Below are 26,738 nucleotides of genomic sequence, written 5' to 3' on the forward strand. Positions count from 1 at the left end.
AAAGCTAGCTCTGGTAGCCAGAGGCCCAGCAGGACTGAGCTGGACCATCCTTCCACTGGCTTCTGTTGTCTAGTATGTCCCTGGCCCAACCTGTTTGACATACCTGATGTATTTCAGTGGATGCCACGGCACTGCAAAACTTGAGCCGGCTCTGTCTCCTATCTGTCCACTCACCTTCAAGAACATAATGAGTTTGTCTCCGTTAAAATGTTTTATGGAAGCCCAGTGATGGTGGTATCACTGAGGGAATAAATCCTCAACTAATAGAAGTTGAGTGCAATGTAAAATAGCAATTAATCTCTGCTGTGGAGAATAAGAAAAATGAACAAGCCATTGATGAAATATTTATTAGCAAGAGAGACTGGACAGATGCCCTGTTCTAAATGGTGCCTGCTTGGGTTTTCTTGGTTGTGGTTTTGTTGTTGTTGTTTTGTTGTTTTTGCATTTTGCCCCCTACTGTGTGTGAATGTGTATGTTGTGTGTATGTGTATGTTGTGTGTGTGTGTCTATTAATGTGTGTCTATTTGGGTATTATTCCTCAGAAGCCATCCTGCTTATTTGTTTGAGACAGGATCTAGACCAGATGTGCTACATCAAATGTGGGTGTTCATGGGCAGGAAATCTGTCAGGATATATGCTTGCGCCTGATTGGGCCTGATGGGAAATGAGGTGAATTTGGGTTATGCCTTTTTAAGCCCCTGCAAAATATTACTCATGTCCATTTTCTGGGAACCTATGGGACCATGAGAGGCAGCCTGTTTTCTGGTCGAGCTAGGTTCAAACCCCAGAGACCCAACAGATTAATCTGTAAGGGACAGAAGGCCCATTTGCTATGCTCCCAGATATAGGCTCCTGAAAGGAGGACCCAGCTCCTTAATTCTGTGGCCATCAGTGTCATAAGCTGTCCAGACCAGACTCCACCCCTACAGTTACCTGGTAACACCAGGTAGGCCTGGCCCACTATAAAGGGAACTGCTTGGCCCCTCCTCATGCGCTTGCCTCTCTTGCTTTCTCTCTAGCCCTCTTGCTCCCTCTTCCCTCCCTTTCTCCTTCTCTCCACATGGCCATGGTCGCCCTCTGTTTCTCTATTCTTCTCTTTCTCTCTGCCTTTCTACAATAAACACCTTTAAACCATGGACTGTCTCTTCTCATCAATATCCACAGGGCTGGAGCAATGAAACAGGTTTCCCTCTAATGAACTGCACGTCTAACCTTCGCCAGGAGGCCTTCCTGAGCTCTAGCCATGGCCGCCAAACCAAGCCGCCTGTTGAGCTAGCAGTCTGAGCTAGCCAGATTCTCACCCTCCCAGAAACCATCCAGCGCTTTCCCTCTTGCCCCTTTTCCCTTCCGCACGGGCAGACCGAGCTGCCCCCCCCCCCCCCCCCCCCCCGTCTTCCCCGGGCACCATTCTCAGCTCTTCCAAGGTGTCCAGCGACTTCCTTAGATGCCCAAGAACTAGAACCTATCATCCCTGGCTTCCGTGAGGCCCAGGAACCCCGGACTTCTCTCTCTCCACCCCCATGGACTGGGGTTCTGAGTCTTCCAATAGCCAGACCCACCCAGGCATTGTGGAGAGCGTGGTCCCCCGCAGTCCCCCGCTTCCACCCACCCAGAGCCCTGGAGCTCTGGTGAGACAGGGGTCATCTCTCCCACCCCCTTTTATTCCCCAACAGGAACCCAGAGATGGACCTGACCAGAGTCCATCCAAGCTACCATGGAGTGAAACCAATAAAACTGTGAGTCAAAATAGACCTTTCTTTTTTAAAAGTTGATTGTCTTATATATTTTGTTATAGTAATGGAAAGCTGGCTAACACAGGGAGACAGAATAAGGGTTGTTTCTTAGACCACACAGCAGACACTAACTAGAATATAAAGTTACAAATTTCCCTTATCAGCAACACCCACCACCGCCACCACACAGTCTTGAAGGTCTGGATGATAATATGGGGTTTAGGGCATCTCCATGCTATCAGTGTCATGCACAGAGAGACTTATTAGTCATCTATATTCACTGTAGCATGGTCTTGTTGAAGTGATTTTGGTCAGTTCCATGCACACTTGGCTGTTGCTATGGGGTGTCCTTACTGAGTTTCCCTGCTATTGTGTGATGCCCTGCAGAGCATACATTCCATGGATAGAGCTCACATGTCTGTTTCATGGTACACTGTTCTATCTGCATATAGGCCAATCAAGCCGATGCATGCACACATGACTAAGTAAATGAAATGAGGTCTCTAAGGCAATGGAGATAGGAGTTTCAGAAACTGAATCTAACTCCACCTCACCCTCTTCCCCAGAGAGCAGGAGATGGCAAACACTTGTCTTTTTTTTTTTTTCTTTTAAGATTTATTATTATATGTAAGCACACTGTAGCTGTCTTCAGACACACCAGAAAAGGGCATCAGATCTCATTACGGATGGTTGTGAGCCACCATGTGGTTGCTGGGATTTGAACTTAGGACCTTCGGAAGAGCAGTCAGTGCTCTTACCTGCTAGGCCATCTCTTCAGCTCCCAAATACTTGTCTTGAGGAAGCTTCTGATCCCTACTCACTTCCGAGTGATGAACGGAGTCTCCACTGTCTTAGTCCAGCAGTCCAGTCATCTCTTACAATAAAGTGCAGGAAGCCAAGCAAATGGGACTTCTTGGTGGCATCAGGATTGAGGAGGTTCAGAAAGTTCTCACAATGGCTGTTGTAAAATACAGTTCTGTCTAGAATGGTGGTACACGTCTTTAATCCCAGTAGTAGGGAGGCAGAGACAGAAGGATCTCTGTGAGTCTGAGGCCAGCCTGGTCTACATAGTGACTTCCAGGCCATCCAACACTATATTTTGAGATGCTGTCTCAACCCATGCTCTGCCCTCCGGAATTAAAATACAACTCTGAAATTCTTTGCCATCCTTCCTACAGAACTGTGGAATCTACGACCCTTCCTCTTGAATCCACACACTGCAACAGGAGAATATGGCAAAAATGGTGCTGTGTGGCTTTCCAGGAATGGACCTTCAAAATCTGCTGAACCTGGATATGGTGATGCACACCTTAATCCCAACATTTGGGAAGCAGAGACAAGTGGATCCCTGAGTTCAAGCCCTGTCTGGTCTACATAATGAGTTCCAGGTAGCCAGGGCTGCACAGAGAAACCCCTGTCTAACAAGGGGTAGGGGATGCAGCTGGACTGTTGGCTCCTCCGTGAAGAGCACTTGTTCTTGCAGAGGACGTGGGTTTGCTTACCACTGACCACACACAGCTGTCTAACTCCAGTCATAGGCACTGGATACCCTCTTCTGATCTCCAGGAAAAATGCAGGCAGAACACTTGGGTTTTGTTTGTCTGTTTTGTTTTTTGGATTTTTCAAGACAGGGTTTCTCTGTGTAGCCCTGGCTGTCCTGGAACTCACTCTGTAGACCAGGCTGGCCTCGAACTCAGAAATCCACCTGCCTCTGCCTCCCAAGTGCTGGGATTAAAGGCGTGCTCCACCACTGCCCGACCAAAACAGCCATTCTTGAAACCCAGCCACCAGGCTGTGAAGAGAGACCCACATGGAGAGGAGGCAGCAGCCCTTGGTGGGGTTGGCTCCTCCAGTCTTGGTCCTTGTACCTGCCATGGCGTAAGCAAAAATGAGTCATCTCTCCTGAACCCTGCCCAAACTGCAGGATCCTGAGAAAAGCACGTTTTTCTGTCCTCACTCACTAAGTTGAGACCCTCATTGATCTTGACTCTCAACTCTTCTGCCGTGCTTAGTCTCCACAGTCAAGTTATGTCTCCCTTCTCTGCCTTCAGGCCTCCTATTGGGTACTCAGTCTGAAGAGACAGCTCATAGCATCCCTGTAAGGGGCCTTAGAGTTGGCACAGAACACACTTAGACCCCAAAGTCTCAGCAAAAAGGAGATGTATTATCCTGGAGGAATGAGCAAGGGTAGGGAGTGGGTCTCTGGTTTAGAAACACACAGACAGCAGGCATTTTTTATTGTTTTTTTTTTTTATTTTTTTTTTATTTTCCAGGAGTAGGGTTTTAAAGGGCAAAAGGGGGGAGTCCGTGCTAGGGTGAATTGGCAAATCCTGATTGGACAGGTTAGCCAGGGCAGCCAAATAATTAATTTTGATTGATAGCTGGACCTTGGAGGTTTGTCTCAGGAATGAATCAGTGACCAAATAAGGGAATGGACCTTGGGGGCTAGCTTTAGGAATGCAATCTAATGATTTAGCATGGAAGAGGGAAAGGGAAAGGGCAAAACCTGCTGCCAACATGTTCGCCGAGCTTGCGCCTCTTAGAGAGCCCTTCCATAATTCCATCAGTGGAATGGAATGAGGGATTTTTCCTGTGCTCTGGGATACAGGAGGCTTGTTTAGCCTAAGGACCATCACCCCTCACCTCTCCGGCACCCATGCTGGAATCTCTACCAACAGCTTCACAGCCCATGATGCCTTCTGGACCTGGGAGTTAAGTGTGGGGCTTGTTTGAAACCAGCTCCCATCACTTTTGTCCCCATGTCTCTGTTTATTGACCTTACAGCATGCCATGTCTGGTTCATGGCTTCCCGGTCACACCCTGTTGCTCCTTCTGAATGTATGCTCTGTGGACTCTGGGGAACCATCTCCAAAGCCTCTGCTAAGAGGCTCTGAAACATGTTTAGATACCATTTAGCTGCCTGAATGACCCAGTGGCTGCCTCATTAACCTGACAAACTGCTGGAAGCCACTTGCCTGCTCTCCTCTTCCTGGCGCTGGGCAGTGGGTCAAATGGACCCTCACCTCGAGGACACTTTGAACTTCAGAGGCCAAGAGGGCCTGCTAGGCAGAGACAGATGTGATCTCAATGTCTATTTCTGTGACATGAATCTTTCCTATTCCTGTGACTGAGGGTAGCAATTGACAGCTGCCTGGTTGAGGGGTTTCACGTGTGCTAATTGGGCAGGGTGATAACCTCAGGAAGTTATGTCAGTTTTTAAAACCTTTGTTTATTTTTTATTTGTGTGTATGCTTGTCTGTGTGTGTACAACATGCATGTAGGTGCCCTTGGAAGCTAGGAAAGGACACTGGATCACCTGCAACTGGAGTGACAGAAGATTGAGAGCTGCCATGTAGATGTGGGAACTGAATACAGGTCCCCTGCAAGAGCATCCAGTGCTTTTAACGCCTGAGCCAGCTCTCTGGCCCCGAGGGTCGTTTGAGGGTTCTGAGTTGAGATACATGATCCACATGGTAACTACAGCTTTGGCCTCTTGAGATCAACACAAGATGAGTTCTGACAGCAAATTAATGGTTGTTAAGGGGTCAGGACAGAAACATACAAACCCCTGAGGCCCTCAGGGCTCATTTCTCTATGAGTCTGTACTGGCTGGGTTTGTGTGTCAACTTGACACAGGCTGGAGTTATCACAGAGAAAGGAGCTTCAGTTGGAGAAGTGCCTCCATGAGACCCAGCTGTGGGGCATTTTTTCAGTTAGTGATCAAGGGGGAAAGGCCCCTTGTGGGTGGTGCCATCTCTGGGCTGGTAGTCTTGGGTTCTATAAGAGAGCAGGCTGAGCAAGCCAGGTGAAGCAAGCCAATAAAGAACATCCCTCCATGGCCTCTGCATCAGCTCCTGCTTCCTGACCTGCTTGAGTTCCAGTCCTGACTTCCTTTAGTGATAAACAGCAGTTTGGAGGTATAAGCTGAATAAACCCTTTCCTCCCCAACTTGCTTCTTGGTCATGATGTTTTGTCCAGGAATAGAAACCCTGACTAAGACAGAGTCTGACTGGATGCTACTGGAATGTGTGTTGAGAAGCTGTGAGATTCACTGGTTGGAAGTGTAACCTCTGATACTTTGTGTGTGATTTTGGTCAACTTATCCTCTCTGGGCCCCGGTTTTCTCATTCGCAAGTGGGGATACAATAACACCTCTCCAGGCTCCTATGAAAATGCAGGATGTAAATAAGTATGTAGAAAACACCGAGAACAGTCAGTGTCACACTCAGCGGTAGCTGTTACCATCCTTCACTTTGTTAACCCAGATGCGAGCACTCAACTGCCTCTTAATTTCCACATATCAATCCTGCTCCCTCCCCATATCTGAACTGTCCTGATGGTATCCCATGGATCCATACTGTGGTCTCCCTTCCCCCAGCCTGGAACCTGCTTGCTCAAGGGTGGAGTTTCCTGCTCATTCGTTCGTTCTGCCACGCCTACTGCTGGACCCTGTCGCTTTGCTGCTTAGAGCCACACACGTGTTCATCCTGCTACTGGACCCCGAGTTACTTGGCGGGAAATCGGGTTCCCTCCCCCTTCCTTTATAACTGAGTGTCTGAAAAAGTAAAATTGAGCTTTGATCAGAATGCTGTCTTAGCTACATTCCTTTCTCTCGCCGCCTAGCCCCTCTTCTCTTCCAGGTTTCCAAAATGCCTTTCCAGGCTAGAACCCAGGCTGTGATCTGCTGGCCGGACACAACACCATACATCTCTTATAATTGTACAAGCTAGGCAAAAATAAGTTTAGAAGAAGAAATATAACAAGTAAAAGAACAAATCAAAGTAAAAAAAAAAAAAAAGAAAAAGGAATAGTAAGGTTTACAAAAGGCATTTGACCACAATGAGGGAGAGAGGATTTACCGCTTGCTATATGAGCTGCTTGAGATTGACTGTAGCTTGGCAACTCTTCTTTATCTGTAGCAGATGTATGATGTATGTGTGCACATTCCCATGTGGGCGGGTGTGGATATACGTGCATGCATGCAGAGCCCGAGGTTGACATCAGACATCTTCCTCAGTTGCTGTCCAGCATACAGAGCGAGACACGGCCTTTCCTTGAACTGGACCTCACTGGTTTACTCTGAGGAGCCAGCCTGCTCCAGAGATTCCTTGTTTCTACCTCCTGAGAGCCAGGACCACAGGCAAGCCACTCTGCCCGCTGGCTTTTCTCGTGGGCTTTGGGGACCCTTCTGTAAGTGCCCTGCAGCCTTTACACCGGTGCTGCTCATCTCTCTTCCCCAGCCCGTTTTTAATTTAGATTTTTGAAGGAAAGGTCTCATGTAGCCCCGGCTGGCCTCCAATTTCACTATTTAGTTGAAGGTAATCTTGAACTTCTGGTCCTCCCACTTCTACCTCTTGAGTACTAGAATTATAGGTAAGGGTCATTCTGCTGAATTTTAAAAAATATAATGTTGAAAATAGAGTCCAGGGCTGCAGAGATGGCTTAGTGGTTAAGAGAACTGACTGGTCTTCTGAAGGTCCTGAGTTCAAATCCCAGCAACCACATGGTGGCTCACAACCATCTGTAATGAGATCTGATGCCCTCTTCTGGTGTGTCTGAAGACAGCTACAGTGTACTTACATATAATAAATAAATAAACCTAAAAAAAAAAAAAAAGAAAATAAGAGTCCAGGGTCTTCTTCACACCAACCCTCCAGCTGATCTAGAGCTCTAATCTATAACAAGAGTTATATACTAATTTTATTTTATTAAAGACAGAATATAATATTATATTATTGTACTATGACAGTCTATGATAGTTCTGAACTTCCTGTCCTCATGCCTCAGGCTCCCGAGTGATGTATCGCTCATCCTCAGGCTTATATAGGCCTTTGCTTTAGCCACAAATGTAGGAAAATTCTGAATATTAAAAAAATATATATTTAACACACAGCCGAGTTTAGAAGGAGAAAAGGAGACTCATAAGTTTCTGAAGGTAGGAGTGATCTAGAAGCAAGAACAGTAAACTCTAAGATAGCGAGTGCTGCTGCAGCCCTGGGGAGACCCATGGGCTTCAGGGATGTTGTTAGCTTTCTGCCCCTGCAGCACACCAGAGGCCATCAACTTAGAAAGAAGAGAGGTTTACTTAGCCCACAGTTTTGGAGGGTTTGGTTCATGGCTGATTGGCTTTGCTGCTTTGGGTTCCATAGTGGGGCAGGCAACCATGGTGGGGAGCATGTATCATAGCAAACCCATTCATTTCATTACTGGGAGATTGGACAGGAAGGGGGAAGAGGAGGAAGAAGAAGAGGAAGAGGAACTGAATTCCTGCCAGGCCCATGGAAGGCCTGGATCCAATGACCTAAGACACCCCCACTCCCCACTATCTCCCCATCTGTGGAAAATTTCACTTCCTCCCAATGGATGCAAACTAAAAGCTAAACCTTGAACACAAGTGCCTCTGAGGGATAGTTTACACCCAAAGAGTAACAGAAATGGGCTGCAAACAGGGCTCTGATATCCTTGTAGTCTGGAGCTGCTGCCCAGGGCCCATGAGAAAATGACTAGAACCAACACCGATTTAAACTAGAGCTGGAGTCTGGGAAGACAGCCTTTCTTCTGAAAGGTGTCTAGAACCCAAAGGCCTGACACTGACGGTAACTGAAGGAGGAATCCAGGTACAGGGGTCAGAACATGAGCTATTCATCAGTGTGTGAGAAGATGGAGGCAGAAAATCATAATAGCAGTGGCCACTCATCGTGTGCCTACTGTGTGCCACACAGTATGCCTAGCACTTCCCGTTTAAGTCTCACAGCATTACAGGGTGGATGCCACTGCCCTCAATGTGTGGCTGTGTTTACAGACTTGGGCATTTAACAGAAGAAAATGAAATCGTTCCCTACTCAGATAGCTAGTGAGAAAGGCGTTCTACAGCTTTGTTGTTTGGGTCCGGGTGGGTATGGATGTGCGCAAGTCACAGCACAAGGGTAGAGGTCACAGAACAACTCCCACCATGTTTGTTCCAGGGATTGAACTCAGATCTTGTCTGGTTTGACAGCAAGCCCCTTTGCTCCTTGAGCCATCTTACCAGCCCTATTTAGTTTTGAGACAGGATCTTGTGTATTCCGTGTTGGCCTCCAGCCCTCTATGTAGCTGAGAAGAATTACCTTAAACGGATTCTCCTACCTCCCTTTCTCATGCTGCTGGGTAGGGTGTCTGTAATTCCAGAACTGAAGAAGGGTAGAGACAGGTTCCGGAAGCTTGCTGGAAAGCCACTCTACCTGAATCAGCAAGCTCCAGGGTAAGTGAGAGACCCCATGTCAACAACCGAGGTGGAGGGCAACTGAAGAAAACACTTGTTGTTAACCTCTGACCTACATACCCATGAGCACCTGCCTACACATATGCACACATGCATATGAGGATTTATACACTCTCTCACACACACTCTCTCTCTTGCACACACCTTCACATATACACACACACTCACAGGCAAAAGAACAATAGGAAGAGTGTCCTCAGAGGCATCTAAGTCTTTCCCACTTAGCTGGAAATCTGCCTCCCTGAGATCTCACTCAATATATTTGAAAAAAAAAAGTCTTGATTTATCATTTTTCTCTGTGCTATTCCTATAAAAACTTGATGTAACTATTACTGTGCTGGAATATGGCTTTCGGCTGATCTGACCCTGTGTCCCTGGGTCATGCCCACTCATACGTGGCATCACAATAAATGATCTTTTACTCCCTTTGAAGAGAGACCTGTGCTTTCACATAGACAGAAGGTTGCTCTGAACAGCCAGGACAGCTGTGTCCTATCTGTTTCAACCAGAGCTGGCCTGGTTTTGTCTGGTTTAATTTTTTTCTTCAAGATTTATTTTCATTTTTGCTGGGTGGTGGTGGGTGGCACACATCTTTAATCCCAGCATTTGGGAGGCAGAGGCAGGTGGATCTCTATGAGTTTGAGTTCAAGGCCAGCCTGGTCTATTTAGTGAGTTCCAGGTCAGTGAGGGTTACACAAAGAAAACCTATCTCAGAAAAAAAGAGTCGTATTTTAATTTATTTGTAGTTATGTGGTGTTGTATGGCTGTGTGTGGGATACACGCATGTGAGTGCAGTTGCATATGGCAGCCAGAAGGGGGCAGAAGTTGCAAGTCATCAGACACGGATGCTCGAACTGAATTTGGGTCCTCTGCAAACGCAGTTCTTGTTCTTAACTCCGGAGCCATCTCTCTTGCCCCCTTGAAAGGTTTTTCTGTTTTGGCTGGTTTGGTTTTTGAGACAGAGAATCACTGTGTAGCCCTGGCTGGTCTGGAGCTTGCTGTGTAGACCAGGCTGGCCTTAAAACTCACATAGCTCTGCCTGCCTCTGCCTTTTGTGTGCTGGGATTAAAGGCGTGACACCACACCCAGATTCCTGTCTACCCTGTTCCCTTTCTGCAGTGTATGTCACTGACCGTGGAGCTTGTCCTTTGGCTATTTTGGGGTCCTCCTGCCTCTGCCCTCCACCGTTTCCATATTTTATACATTGAGCTTCTCCTTCAGGAGACTCATTTCACGGTAAAACAAGTAATAATCAAATGACAACACAATACAGTAAAATAGAATTAAACAAGAATCCACAGACACCACAATTAGACAGAATGTCTATATCCCGTCACACGGGTGATCGCTTTCCCTCGCAGCTGCCCTCAATGCTAATTATGCCATTAGGCCTTGTCTCCAACTTTTGGTTGGGCACTGAAGAGAATCTCTGTTTAGGACCATGCCAGCATCTGGCTCTGAGGAAATCCTTTGACCTGGAGGAAGAAATTGTACTAACCGCGTACAATTTCCTGGCTCACCTAGGAGGTTAAGGCGTGGACAGACCTGGGGGCGGGGCCACACTGGCGTAAGCTGCTTCCTGGGTCTTGACGCCTCTTCAACGGTAAGAATAAGAACCGATTTCCTGTTCATTATATTTACCTGTAAGGTAACACAGGTTTTGCTTTTGGAAGCCTCCTAATTGCAGCTTTATAAAGAGGCTCTGCGGGCAGAGTAGGGGGAAATTAATTGGTCTTCCAGGGAGCAGCTGAACGAAGCCTGGTAATTGAATTTCACAATGAATGCCTCCCTTTGGGTGGCCCGGAGTGTGATCGGGAATGGATATCTGAGGTTTCCTCTGTTGAAATGGCTCAGGCTCCTCCACGTTGATATTTTTTTTGGTGGGCATCACTCATTCACACTTTCATCAAGAAAAGAGAATTTTACATTTCCTTACAAACTCTAAAATGACAAAAAGGAAAGAAAAGGGGTATGGGGCTGGCCTCATCTGGAGATGCAATTTGGCAGGCCCTTTGCAGAGACTGGGGAAGAGCCAGCTCGGAGAATAAATTACTGCTTGAAAACAGGCTGTGGCGGAGTGGAGCTGCAGACCCAGCTGCTAGGTATCAGGGCCTCAGGGCTCCGTGCCAAATTGAGTTATGTTTGGTGAGGTTGGGAGGAGGTAGGAATGCAGGGGGTCATGACGTCAATCAATACGTTGAACTGGTGGGTACAGACTTAACCATCCTCCTTGAGATTTAACTTGCCCAGCAAACCAGCAACCTGAGAGTTTCCGTCTTTATAGAATAGTTACTAATAAATACCCTCCCCTTGGGATGGGCATCTGAGACATACAGCCATCAACCCTGTGTAGCACCAGGGCAGGCACCAGACCTTTTCAGCTCCTGAAGACCACGTTAAGACCAGCAATACAAAACACAGTCAGCTGCCTGGATCTGTGGGTTCAGTAGCTATGGATTCAACCAACTAGGAATATAAAATATTTCATTAGCCTCACCATGTTTATATTGAACATGTATAGACTTTTTTTCTTCTCATGATTCCCTAAACAATAGTCTCGAAAATATTTACATAGCATTTACACAGTATGAGGTAGTGGAAGCCACCTAATGTTCTTAAGCTGCGTGAGTGTATGAGAGGATGTGTGTGGGTAATATACGAAGCCTGCAGCAGTTTTTCATTTCTTATGCTGAGCATAGATCCCAGGGCCTTGCACATACCAGGCAAGCTGGAAACTCCTGAGCTACATCCCTAGCCTGTTGTTTTATGTATAGGACTTGAAAATCTTTTGATTTTAGAATCTGACAGGTGTACACATATATGTGTGCATGTCCTGGAACCAAGCCTCTGCATATACTAATGGCTAATTACATATTACTAGCAATATATCGAATAAATAGGAATATGAAATGAACTACAAATTCAAGTCACATATATAACTTAAAATTCTCTAGGGGCTGAAGAGGTGGCTCAGTGGCTAAGAGCAGTTACTGCTCTTCCAGAGGGCCAACACTCATGCCATGACAACATGATCACTGGGGTTTGTTGGCCTCCAATCTAGTAGTGAGAGACCTTGTCTCAAAGGGGTAGTTAGGTCCAAAGCCCCACATAGCACTGCTGATGACATTGTCCTGAATAGAAGGACCTTGGTCCAGAAAGCAGAAGGATTGTTACAAGGTTCCTGTTTACCAGAAAGGCAGGTTTGTTAGAGTGGGTTCCTGATTTCTAGGAGCCTCTGTCAACCTTCCCCCAAAGATCACCTCCTTCCAGCTCAGTCCCAACAGCCTGCGTCCACTGTGTCCCCTGAAGAATGTCATATGAAATCTACGTGCTTTTCTGCCATTTTGTTCTTCTCTCTGTCCTCCACGCCCCCGCCCCCCAGAGATGGCCTTGGCAGTTTGATCCCCAATAACCCTTTCCTTCTACCCACAGGTAGTCTAGTTTGATAGTTTCTCTGCACTGTCACCAAGTACAATGTAGAGTAATAGAATAGGATGCCCTTCATCCTGGCTGCTGTACATCTGCCTGAGTGTGCACATCTTCATGAGTGTGCACATCTTCATGAGTGTGCACATCTGCATGAGTGTGCACATCTGTACATCTGCCTGAGTGTGCACATCTGCATGAGTGTGCACATCTGCATGAGTGTGCACATCTGCATGAATGTGCACATCTGCATGAGTGTGCACATCTGCATGAGTGTGCACATCTGCATGAGTGTGCACATCTGTACATCTGCCTGAGTGTGCACATCTTCATGAGTGTGCACATTTCATGAGTGTGCACATCTGCATGAGTGTGCACATCTGCATGAGTGTGCATATCTGTACATCTGCCTGAGTGTGCACATCTTCATGTGTGTGCACATCTGCATGAGTGTATACATCTGCATGAGTGTGCACATCTGTACATCTGCCTGAGTGTGCACATCTGCATGAGTGTGCACATCTTCATGAGTATACACATCTCCATGAGTGTGCACAGCCTCTGGCCTTTGTCTATAACAATAACAAACAAAGTACAGATAAAATAAATGTGGAGGGCCAGTGCGATGGCTGAGTAGGTAAAGTTACCTGACTTACAAGCCTGAAGATGTGAGTTTGATCCCCAGAGCCATGTGAAGCCGATCCTAAGTCTGTGCTGGGCACAGTAACTAACACTTTTAATATTAGCACTATAGAGGCAGAGGCAGATGGATCTCTGTGAGTTCCAGGTCAGCTTGGTCTAAATAGTGAGTTTCAGACCAGCCAAAGCTAGAGTGAGATTCTGTCTCAATAACCAAAAGGCAAGCACATAATAATAATAATAATAATAATAAATAATAGTATTAGTAGTAAAGTTCGAGGCTACAGATGCCTAGGCTAGATGATGAGACTCTGTTCCCAAAAGAAAAGCAAGAAGGAACTCATTCCTGAGGTGAATCCATGAAAGAAAGTGAACAATATTGTTGTGCCTCGCTGATGGAACTGAAAGTTCCAGGAAAACAAACATGAAATCATTCAAAGACCAAAGCTGTCCACCCCACAGAAATAAAACACACACCTGCCTGGGGAGGAAACCTTGGACCAGAACACTGAGCAGAGCCAAGGAGAGAGAGCAGAGGCTGGGTTCACTGAGAAAGCCAGGACTCGGCTGCCACGGAGCTCGGCCCTGCCCACATAATGTCCTTGAATTGACAAAGGGAAGAAAAGACACCCAAGGCAACTCCTCACTTCTGTTCCAAAGGGGCAAGCAAACTGATCTTAATACCGAGGGATAGGGATTCCGGGTGATGCAGAGAAAACGGAATATATAAAGTCATGAACATGTGAGCAAGGGACAAAAAGTTAGCACACTCTCTTGTTCCTTCAGTGTGTGTGCCGACGTGTGTGCAAATGTGGCTGTTGCTCTGGTCTCATTCAGTTGCTGGGACAAATGTTATGGAAAGCAACTTAGGTCACAAAAGGCTTACTTCAGCTCACAGGCTACAGTTCATCATTGATGAAAGTCAGGGCAGGGCCTTGAAGCAGAAACCACAGAGGAACATTGCTTGTCGACTCACAGGTTCATGCTCAGCTAGCTTTCTTCTAGGACCATCTTCCCAGGGAAGGGAGATGCCTGCAGTGGGCTGGGTACTCCAAGATAATCCCCGACTGACAAGTCCATAGGCCAATCTTATGTAGGTAGTTCTTCAATTGAGATTCCCTTCTCAGGTGACTCTAGGCTGTGTCAAGTTTGCTAGAACACCCAATCCCTTGCACTCACTCAATCAGAAGTGGTACAACCACAGACCTTATGTGGGAAGAAAACATAATTAATTAAAAAGACAGATGGAAATTGCTTTTACATTTCAAAAACATGATAAAAGTATAATGAAGTCTAATTAAGTAATTTTTTTTCAGGGTTAGGCATTAAACCAAGGACAGCACACATTCAAGGCACCACTACCAGGCTGTCTCTCCAGTCCCTTCATTTTATTTTTTAAAAAAACCCCATATGGTAAGATGACAAAATCAGTTAGATAGGACCCTAGGAGGCCAATTGAAAGCCCAAATTGCTAATTATGCCTGTTATGACTAATAAATTAAGACCACAGAGAACACACTTCTGAAAAACAGAAATACTAACACAAAGGAAGGACTCTAGATAACTGTGGTGAGCTCAGAGGGAAGGAAAATGAGCTAAGAACCAGAGAGGCTGTCAGAAGGCTCAGTCCTGAAGGTGCCTGCTACCAAGCCTGCCTCCACCCAAGTGTGATGCTGTGGTCCATGACAGAAGAGAAAACTGACTCCTGTAAATTGTTCACACACACACATGATACATTTGGTTGGGGGGGAAAGCATAGCTGATCATGGTGATGGTGGCACATGCCTTTAATCCTAGCACTCAGGAGGCAGAGGCAGGCAGATCTCTGTAAGTTCAAGGCCAGCCTGGTCTACATGGTGAGTTCCAGGACACCCAGGGCTACACAGAGAGACCCTGACTCAAAACAGCAACAACAACAGCATCAGCCTAACAAGCAGGGGAAGCAAAGATTCAATGTAAAGACAATTGACACCAGGGAATCAGAGACTACAACAAGGGAAGACATATCAAAATTATAAAGCAAGGAGAGTTCTCTGAATAAAACAAAGTACAAACCCAAATATAGATAAACATGGTATTCCTGGAGACTTTAACTAAAAATATCTCACACTGAGACATAATCTACCATGAGAATGCCAGAACATTCCATGAGAAAAGAACAATTTCAGCAGTGTCTAGAGAGCGGGCAAAGAAATGGAGTTGTATCCCACCATGCCTATTAAAATCAACTTAAGGTGGAGCAAACTCTTAGAGATAAGACTTAAAACTGTTACATTCTTAGAAGAAAAAAAAAAAAAAAAACAGGTGAAAAATCTCTGTGTTAGGCAAGTCTTGTAAGTGTAACATTAACAATAGTCTCCAGGAACAGGACCTCACTAAAGTTAAAATGTATATGCTGCCACAGGAAGAGCCTGCAAAAGGGGAGACAGGTGTGTAAATATATACCTGTAAGAATCTATTTCAACGTGGTAGTGCATGCCTTTAATCCCAGCACTCAGGAGGCAGAGGCAGGTGGATTTCTGAGTTCCAGGCCAGCCTGGTCTACAAAGTGAGTTCTAGGACAGCCAAGGCTATACAGAGAAACCCTGTCTCAGAAAACAAAAACAACAAACAAACAAACAAACAAACAAAAAGAATCTGTTTCAAGATTGTATAAAAGACACAACTCACAGGAAAGAACAAAACAAACACAAACAACAACAACAACAACAACAAAACGCCTTTAACTAGCTAGCACTCTGAAAGCTGAGGCAGGAGGATTGTGAATTTGAGGCTAGTTTGTGCTATTTAGTGAGATCCTGTCTCAAAGAAACAAAGAAAACAAATAGTATATAATCAAACTTAAAAATGGGCAAAGCACCTGGGATGACATATGCCTGTAATTTCATCTATTTGGAAGGCTGAAGCAGGGGATCTTGAGTTTGGGGATAGCCTGCCAGGGCAACATAGTGCCTCAAAAATCAGTTAGAAGGTGAGGGGTGGATACTAAATATATTGTATGCATAAATGACATTACAAAGAGTAAATAGAAAATAACTAACTCTTGGGGGCTGGAGAGATGGCTCAGTGGTTAAGAGCACTGACTGTTCTTTCAGAGGTCCTGAGTTCAATTCCCAGCCACCACATGGTGGCTCACAACCATTGGTAAGGGGATCTGATGCCCTCTGAAGACAACAACAGTGTACTTACATATATAAAATAAATAAATCTTTTTTGAGTACACTGCAGCTGTCAGACACACCAGAAGAGGGCATCAGATCCCATTACAGATGGTTGAGAGCCACCATGTGGTTGCTGGGAATTGAACTCAGGACCTCTGGAAGAGCAGTCAGTGCTCTTAATCACTGAGCCACCTCTCCATCCCCCAAATAAATAAATCTTAAAAAAAAAGAAAAAAGAAAAAGAAAAGAAAAGAGAAAAAAAATAACTAACTCTTAAAGTTAATAGTCTCAACTTCCCAATAAAGAAAAAAATTAATAAATAAAATAAAATGAAAATCGGTGAAGGATTTAAATGGACATTTCTCTAAAGAGATACCAGTTGCCAAGACGCACAGGGGCAGATGTTCATCATCATTCGTCACCAGGGAAATTGCAAATTAAAAACAACAAACAGTCAACGGTAGTGGGGAGAAATTGGACCCTTATTAAATTGCTGCTGGTGTGAGACCCCGACTTAGAGCGTTTCTCCCTAGAAGGTAAAGCCCCTGGACGTTCCCCAAGCTTGTTTTCCCTGATCTCTAAAAATACAGCCAGAAAGAAGCTCTTTGTTCTCTATAGCCAGCAAAAAGCCTTTTTGTTTCTGTGCCTTACAGCCAGAGATGAGATAATTGTAGGAAGACCTACAAGGACATGAATATAGTCGCCAGAGAGGAGGCTGCAGCTCACTGCCCCCCACCCCCTCACCAGAAAGGAGCTGTAGCCAACTCTCCTCCCAACTCCTCCCAAGTCCTCCCAAGTCCTCCCACCTTCTCCCAACTCCTCCCAATTCCTCAGTTAGCTGTTAAAAGCCCCCTACTGTCACCACTCAGGGTCGAACTCCCCTGCCCTGAGGGACTGCGTCCTCAGCTAGCTGATAATAAAACCTCTTGCAGTTTGCATCAGGTGTGGTTTTCTCTTGGGTCACTGAGGTGCTGGCCAGCTCATCCCGGGACTTGAGCAGAGGCCCAGCTTCGGAGGTCTTACACCGGAAACCTAAACTAGTAAAGTCCCCTGGAAAATAGCTTCACAATTCCTTGAAAGAGACTCGGGGACCCCTTCTACAGATGCACCCAGAAAAACCAAAAGCATGTTTATGGTGAAATCCACATGGGTGTTGGGACAACATTATTTATTCCAGTCTCAAACTGAAAACAACCCAATTGCTAAGCATCAATGGTTTATTGATAGCTGCACTGTAGCAGCTAATCTTGTTAATCACCCTGACTCACAAACTAGGGTCCTGAATAAAAAGGAGAAGTCTGGTGGAGGGGCAGCGTTTATCTGTCTCAACTTCCTGAGGAAACAATGTAACCAGCGGCTTCACTTTCCTGTTGCTGGGCTTTCTACGCCATGATAGACTGAACCCTCAAAGTAGGACCGAAGACGAGCCTTTGCTTCCTTGAGTTACTTTTGCCAGGGTTTTGTTGTTGTTGTTGTTACAGCAATGAGAAAAATAGTACACATACGGTGGAGTATTATTTACCATCACAAGGAGATGGGATTCTGAAACATGCTATAACATGAGTTAACTTTTTAATTAATTAATTAATCAATCAATCAATCAATCAATTTTGCTAAGTGAAAGAGGCTATAACCCCAAACAATGCGCTGTTTGATTCCATTTATGTGAACTGTTCAGAATGGGATAAATCTTGAGGGTCAAAGTAGATGAAGGGTAGATAGAGGCTGGGTGTCCAGGCCGACAGAGGGGGAGGGGATGGAAAGTGGCCAATAGAGGGTGTAGTTTTTCCTTTTGGATGGTGAAAAAATGTTCTGGAGTTATATAGTTAGCAGTGGTGGGTGCACAGTTTTGTGAATGTATTAAACCTACTGAATTTTACACTTTATAGTGGTGAATTCTTGGGGCTGGAGAGATGACTCTGCAGCTAAGAGTACTGTTTTCTCTTCCAGAGGACCTGGGTTCAATTCCCAGCACTGACATGGTGGTTACTGTTTGTAATTCCAGTTCCTGGGGATCCAACACCCGCACATCTACATGCAAACAAAACGCCAATGCACATAAAGTAACCGTAAAGAAATTATTTAAAAACTAACCACAAGGTTTTTTAAAATGATGAATCCTTTCTTGTGGATTAAATTTCAATAAAACATATACAAAGACTGGGCAGTGGCACCAAAAACCAAGCTAAACCAACTAGCCAACCAACCAACCAAAATAGCCCAAACCATCAGACTCTTCATTGGGAAGCAAAAAGCCTTTCCAAAAACAAAAAGAGACAAAGCAGGGCAGTGGTGACAGATGCACTATCTGGGAGGCAGAGGCGGCAGATCTCTAAGCTCAAGACCAGCCTGGTCTACAGAGAGAGTTCCAGGACAGCTGGGGCTACACAGAGAAACTCTCGCAGAAAACCAAAGAGAGAGCGCAAGAGAATACATGAACAGAAAATTGGGTGATAAAAGGAGAGGGAAGTGTGCTGTTGTGGTTTCTAAATGAGCAGACCAAGGTGTAACATAAAAACTAACCACAAGGTCAATGGCACTGCCACCTCAATTCACAAATGTAAGATAGCTACTATAAAAAACCGTCTTTTGAAGTATGCAACTATTTATTTGAATTTCAATAATTCTTTTAGCTTCCTCAGTTCCCTTTTTTTTTTCCTAGAAAATGATAACAAAATATGCAAGCCCCAAACTTTCCATTAAGACGCACGGCCTTGATCAAGTGTTCTGCTAGCTTTCTATTGGCATAGAGCCATGCTCACCGTGCTGGTTCTTTGCTATGAGGTCTTGATCCTAATGTCTGGTGTGATCTCTTCCCCCACCCTCCTCTTCTCTGCATTACAGGATCCTTCATAAAAGGGTGCCATCTCTTTCCCCAAATAATAGCATTCATTTTCTAAATACCTGAAGAAAACATGCCAAGATTTGACAGGATAAAATATAGTTTGTTGTTTCATACTTTATATTTTTCTTTAATTCTAAAACATCTATCCCTGTCTCTTGCCATGACCTACATAGCTGGGTCCTTGCAACCTGACTGGGGTGGTTAGGGTGTGAAGGACAGACACACAGATAGAGAAAAGCTGGGATTGAGTGGGCCATGCACTTAAAAAAAATATTTATTTATTTATTTATTTATTTATCATGTATATAGTATTCTGTCTGCAGGTATGCCTGCACATCAGAACAGGGCATCAGATCTCATAGATGGGTGTGAGTTGCCATGTGGGTGGTGGGAATTGAACTCAGGACCTCTAGAAAAGCAGCTTGTGCTTCTAACCTCTGGAACCATCTCTCCACCCTGGGCCACGCACTCTGATGGAGATACATCAGCAGCTGGGAAACTCAGCACATATTATTATATGCCGCTGAGAGTAGGTGGGTTTATTGTATACAGCTGCACACGGAAGCAGATTTAGCTGATCTGTGTAGGTAGTTTCTGTAAGGGAGCTGTCTCAGGCTGTAATCATCCAAGGAGGAACCTGCCAGGTAGGCAGACGCTTTCTGTCAACATCCCCACACTGACCATGGGAAGACTTTACCATTCTCATGATCTGAGGCGCTGAGCCCCCTGACGTGTGTATGCCCATGTCAATCAGACATTGTCACTCAGGACTTCATCCATTCCCACAATCCCTTCTGAAGGAAACCCACCTGACTTTTAGTCTAGAAAGGGGTTAAAAAGAACTGGGCACTGGGGGGGAGGGGCGGGAGAAGGGCAGAGAGCCGATGCAAAGTGAATAAATACAGAGCAAGCAAACAAACAAAAGCACTGTGGTGTATAGGTGGCCCTGGGAACACACGTCTATCATCCAGAGGTTAAGACTTGAGGGTCACTGTGAGTTCGAAGCCAGCCTGGGTTGGTTGATGAATCCCAGGTTGTAGGTAGATTGTGAGGCCTTGTCTCAGAACAGCAAACAAATACCCCATCACCTAAACAAGAAGAAAGAAAAGAAATAAAGGATGGTAGATTCTTTTGTTTTTGTTTCTTTTAGTAGATAAAAGATGTTATACTACTAGTGATGAAGGCAAGGCACAAGTGTCACGACAAGGGTGTGGTGGAAACGTGGCCCCAGAACTTCAAAAGAGACTCCCTTCAAAGATTCTCACAGTGCAAGCTGAAACCCGGGACTAAAAAGATGTGGCCACAGCCTAGACCAGCTCCACTCAAAGACCTTTGGAGCTACAAAATGATTGCGCCCTCTCCTGGAGGAGAAGAGCAACAACAAGAGTCGCCATCTTGGCACTTTTGGATTTATATAAATAAAAGAGCTGAGTGTAGTGGCGCACACCTTTAATCCCAGCTCTTGGGAGATGGAGGCAGGTGGATCTCTGAGTTTGAGCCAGCCTTGTCTACAGAATGAGATCCGGGACAGCCAGGGCTACTCAGAGAAAAAACAATGAAAAATAAAGAGAGAAAGAAAAAGAAGTAAATAAAAAAGTGTCTAACAGTTATGCCTGAGAGCTGCAGGATAGCTCAGCACTGTTCCTATAGAGCCTTACGTGCTGCAAGTTGGCTGTCTGTGTTTTATGTTAGTGTGTATGTGTGTGTGTCTGTGTGTGTGTGTGTGTGGGGGGGTGCATAGGGAGTCCAGAGGACAACCTGGTGTCATTCCTCAGGAGCTGTCCACTTGGTTTTTGGAGGCTCTGGTTGCTGAGGCTCACTGACTAGGCTAGATAGACTGGCTGGCCAGAGGATCTGTTTGTCAATACCTCTCCAGCACTGGTGATTGTGATCATGATTACAAGTACACCACACCATGCCTGGCCTTTTATGTGGGTGCTGGGGATCAAACTCAGGTTCTTGTGCTTAACTCTAGTAGGGACTTTACCGTGATGGCTTTAATGGTCAACTTCACATAATCTAGAATCACTTGAACAGTGTGTCCCAGTGAGGAATGGCCTACACCAGGCTGGCCGGTGGTGTATCCATCAGGGGTTGTCTTGATTACCTTAAGTTAATTAATGTGAGAAGACCCAGACCAGTGTGGGTGGCATCATTCCCTACGCTGGAGGCTTTTGGAGAGAAACTCAACAAGAGAGACCCCAGGGGATTTCGAATCAGGTGCACAGAGTGGAACCTGTTGAGAACAATGATCTTGCTTGGTGTGAATTTTCTCCATTCCTAACATACCCCAAACTTCTTTTCTTAGTGCTGTTTTTTAAATTTGTTTTTGTTTGATTGGTTTTTTTTCTTTGTTTTAGTTGTCTTTAAAAAAAAAAAATAGGGTCTTGCTATATAGCCCAGGCTAGCCTGGAACTCACCATTCTTCTGCCTCAGTCTACCCTGCACTAGAATTATAGGTATCACAACAGACTTAAGGCTGATTTAAAAATTTTCTCTTTCTTGTGCTCTTTCACTCCCTCTGTATGCCTGTATTTTGAGACAGTGTCTAATGCCAATTAGGCTGGCTTTAAAATGGCTACATAGCTAAAGATGACCTTGAACTTCTGATCCTCTGGCCTTCACCTCTCAAATGCTGAGGCCTATACCACTAAGCCAGGTTTGTGCATTGTGCACGCCAGGCAAGCGCCTTATCCACAGAGCTACATCCTCAGCCCGCTAAATCTGCCTCTTACCAACAAATGTTCATTTCCAGACAGGTTCTTTGAAATATGTGGGATTAAGGCCCATTCAGAGAAAACCATCCACGTCGAGCCTGATCATGCACCCAGGAAACTCAGCAAGTAGAACGGCAGTTGATTTTTTTTTCTCCACCAGTCACTTTATGAGACCAGCTCAGTGCAGTGTTGTTGCCTGATGCAATTACACATGTAACCCAAATGTCCCCCATCTGGTGGCTCTTGTCAGATGGGCTCAGGTTGAGTGACTTGGCCTATAGTTCCACAGGTCCTTCCTCAGGTGCTGGGAGCCCCCAGGGGACTCCTGCTCGGTAAAATGTGCCTCCCAGGGCCCTGGCTCTGTTATGAATGTCAGTGACACAGATGTGAAACTCAGCCACACACAGAGACAGTTTCGAATCACAGAACGCGCTCATGGGTATAATTAGATTTTTTTTCTCAGTTGGTAAAAGTTTTAAATACAGACGAGAACAGAGAATAATCTAATAAATGTCTGTGCCCTCTACCCTTAATGTTACCATTTTACAATGTTTCCTTCTGATTAAAAACAATATCTGATAGGATATAAAGTGAAATCTCTTGTGCATACCCACCTCCATAGAGAAACCCACAGGAATTTGGTATGTACCCTTCCTTTCAAACATCTACTATATGTAATGTATCATAAATGCCTATCTTGCATGGCTTTAAGATGCACATAATAGAATCGTATTTTATTTTCTACAACAGGCTTTTAATGCAATAATGTGTACTTGAGAGCTATTTTTGATGATATATGTAGACACAGATATATACAGTTCATTCATATTAACTGTTATGTAGCAGTTCATCACATGAATATTTATAAATTTGTCTATGCAAAGCTTGTCTGTAGACAGTTAATGTTTTTTACAAATTTTCCTCTGTGACAGACAATGCAGCAAAAAGCAAATATTCTTGTATGTATTTTCTGGACACACATGCAAGAGTTTCCTTTCTAAATTTCTAGAAGTGGAATTACTGGGACTTTCATGCTCTGCAGACTAGCCTGGGCTTGCTTTCTAGTTAGCAGCAGGGCTCCAAGATCAGAAGCATGCAGAGCTTCTGGTGGCTCAGGCACAGACTGGCAGAGTAGTGGCTTCTGCCTCCTTCTGGTGGCCAGATCAAGTCTTGAGGCCAGTTTAGACTCAAGGAATAGTATGGTGAGCTGGAGAGATGGCTCAGCAGTTAAGAGCACTGCTATTCTTCCAGAAGACTGGGGTTCAAACCTACATGGTGACTCACAAGCATTCATAACTCCAGTTCTAGAGGATCTTCCAATCTCTATGGGCACTGGACATACATGTTGTGCGCACACACACACACACACACACAAGCCAGCAAAATGCTCATTCACACAAAATAGCAAATACACATAAGATAAAACAAATATTCTTAAAAAAAAAAAGAGCTTGTTGCTTTTTCAGAAGACCCAAGTTCTGTTCCCAGTGCCCATGTCTATTGCTTCACAGCTCCAGGGTATCTGGTCCCCTCCTCCGACCTCCTTACACCTCTTCTCACATGGGCATATGATCCTCCCCAGCCGTACAGCATAATTTAAAGCAACAGAGCTAGGCAACAGAGTGACACACGCCTTTAATCTCAGCACTTGGGAGCAGAAGCTCCCAAATGGATGGATCTCTGTGAGTTCGAGGCCAGCCTGGTCTACATAGAAAGTTCCAGGACATCAGAAGCTACACAGAGAGACCCATAATTCTGACCTTAACTTAAACATTAAATTCACTTCAGGGCCCTGAAAATGAATTTTTGGGGGATCACTGGATCTCTTTGTCCCTCTTCCTCTTGTGGCTCCATGAAATACATCCCTCTTCCCACCCCCAAGCTTTACTGTTAATGTGATATTGTTTGTTTTGTTGAGGATGGGTTGTAGGCCTTGGTTTGCTGGGACACAGTCTGTGGTGCTCTGAACTCTGTCATCACGATTCCATTGCTCTTTTTTTTTTTTTCCCAGAATCACTTAGAACTTTAAAGGATGGGGAACAACTCTGCTTCTCCCATGTGGGACCTAGAAAACAAGAGGCAAGAATAGTTTCAAGCCAGGTTAAGAAGTCGTAGGGAGGGGCTGGTGAGATGGCTCAGTGGTTAAGAGCACTGACTGCTCTTCCGAAGGTCCTGAGTTCAAATCCCAGCAACCACATGGTGGCTCACAACCATCTGTAACGAGATCTGACACCCTCTTCTGGAGTGTCTGAAGACAGCTACAGTGTACTCACAATATAATAAAATATAAATAAATAAATCTTAAAAAAAAAAAAGTCATAGGGAGCCAGGTGTGGTGGCGCACGCGCTTTAATCCCAGCACTCGGGAGGCAGAGGTAGGTGGATTTCTGAGTTCCAGGCCAGCCTGATCTACAAAGTGAGTTCTAGGACAGCCAGGGCTACACAAAGAAACCCTGTCTCAAAAAAAGAAAAGTCATGAGGCAATCAAGATTGGGGCCAGGCTCACCCCACAGGACCTGGGGCAAGCTGGTAAGGAGTTTGACTGACAGATTAGCCTGTGAGGGGACAAATAGACCAACCTGTGAGAGAGACAAATATTCCAAAAACACGGAATCCTTGTGAACACAGAAAAGGCCCAGCGCTTTGGAAAGACCAGGCTTTGAACTTCACATGGAGTCTGTCAGAGGGTCAAACTGTGAGGGCAAGACAAAGAGGTGATTTCATGAGAAGGAGCCAGTGAGGGGTTTAACTGTCAACTTGACACAGCCCTGAGTCATCTGAGAGGGGGCTCTCCATTGAAGAATGGCCTAGCTCAGACTAGCCTATGGGCATGTCTATGGGGGGGAATGTCTTGACTTTTGGTTGATGTAGTAGGGCCCAGCCTGCTGTCGGGTCCCCTCCGCAGGTGGGACTGGGCTATATGCACGGAAGCTGGTTAAACACGAGCCTGGGAGTAAGCCAAGGAGCAAAGCTCCGCCAGGTTTCCTTACTCCAAAGGCTTGGGGCTTTGTTCTGACTGCCATTCACAGTAACAGACTGTGATCCAAAACTGTAAGACAAATAAGCCCTTTACCCTCTAAGTTGATTTTGCTCGAAGCATCTTATCACAGCAACAGAAGGAAGCTAGAACAATGGTGTGGGGGTGACCAAGAGAACTCACATGCCTGGGCCGGGAACAACTCGGACAATCCCATCTGGAGTGCTTGAGTGATTAGATCCTACCCATCTGCTTAGCTCTTGATCGCTGCTCTCAGCCTCTGCACCAGGTGGCACCATGCCTAGGGACTTACCTTTATGGGAGATGCCACTAGTATTCTTGCTCTCTGACTTTCTGTTGTCCTGAGGAGGACATGGAGTGAAATGGAGAAATGAGGTTTATTTCCTGGAAGAGGCTCTTCTTCCTTGTTAGTTATTTTCATAGTCCCATAAGCATCCTTTTGTCTTGGCCTTGGAGTCTTCCTCCTTCCCTCAAATGTTGCAACCTCTTGGGTGGCTTCACAGCACTGATGGATTCCCTAAATCCTTCCTACACCTTAACATGTGCCTTGATGGCTCCATTCCAGCATCATCTCCTTCCTGAGGAGACTCAATAGCAACCACGTGAGCCAGTGTCTTGAAAAGGGCACCAGTGAATTTTCAGGGATTATTGTTCCTCCTTGATACACAGGTTCCGAATCTCATCCTCTTGTCTGGAGACATTCCTCCCAGTCTTGGTGGAAATTAGAGCTTGCTCCCATGTAGAATGTGTATGTGCTGGCCTCCCTTGCAGCTAGGTTTTGGATATATGACCCAAGCTCTGTCAACCAGAGGCACTAACTAGACTTAGAATCAGAGACACAAAGACACAGGGATATTGAGGAGGTGGTCCCTGTCTCTAGGGACAAGCCAGGCAGTAGGAACAGTGACTGTTCCTCAAGATCAGCTCTGAGGAAGCCTTACAGAGGCCTGATGAGGATTCTAGCACCCTAAGTCATGGGTCCCTGTGTTTCTGCCATCAGTATCCAGGCTCAAATTCCTTTGCCTCCTAGCAGGTTCAAACTCTGTAGTTTCCTATTCTGCTTAGATTCAAGTCAGCTTATCACTTGCATTTATGAGTCCCAGCTGGAGGAGGTTTCCTACCCTAGATGTGGACTATAGTCAGGCCTCATCCCTGCCTCCCTCCTCAGTTTTCCCTCTGTACCTGTCTCCTCTATGTATCTGTCCTGTTATTTTCCAGCTGTGTATTGGGGACAGGATCTCATTTATCCCAGGCTGAATGCCCCTGAGTCCACCATCCTGCATGTCTGCTCCACCTGAACAGATAAGTCTTTATTCACAGGAAGGCTGTGCCCTCTGAATTAGGAGGCATCCACGCTAATGGATCTAAATCCCATATGAAAAGCTTTCTAACTGTGAGGTTGGAATTCAAGTTAGTGCACCTCAGTGAACTCTCATCTCCTTATTTGTCCAGTGGGAGAGATCTTGTTTTGAGGACTGGGTAAGGAAACTTGTGGGTGGAGGGAGCCCTCGCTAAGCAGCCTGGCTCCTCATAACCATCAATAACAGCTTCTATTATCTTTATACACACCATTATCATCACCATCATCATGATTCAAAGGCCTTATGGAGCCTACTTAGAACAGGCAACATCAACTCAAATACCAGCAGGAGTCAGGCAAGCATCAGGGACAAGTGCTGGCGAGCCGTGTATACAAACACACTGGCACAAGGTGGGAGCTAGAGAGGGTATGAGAGCCACATCTGTCTCATGGGGGAAGCCACTGCTCAGCAACATCCATTTCCTGCCAAGTGGACTGTGATCTCAGTGATGCCAGGCTTCGCACACTATTTCAAGCAAAGCCAGAAACTCAGATCTTTATAGAAAGCTTTACAAAAAGCTATGCACACACCATACTGAAGTCAGAACAGGCTGCAGAGGTCAGTTTGTGTTTCTTCATGTGGGTCTCTAGGTTCACT

Source organism: Mus caroli, chromosome 2 (assembly GCF_900094665.2).
Source record: "Mus caroli chromosome 2, CAROLI_EIJ_v1.1, whole genome shotgun sequence".
Lineage (NCBI taxonomy): Eukaryota > Metazoa > Chordata > Mammalia > Rodentia > Muridae > Mus > Mus caroli.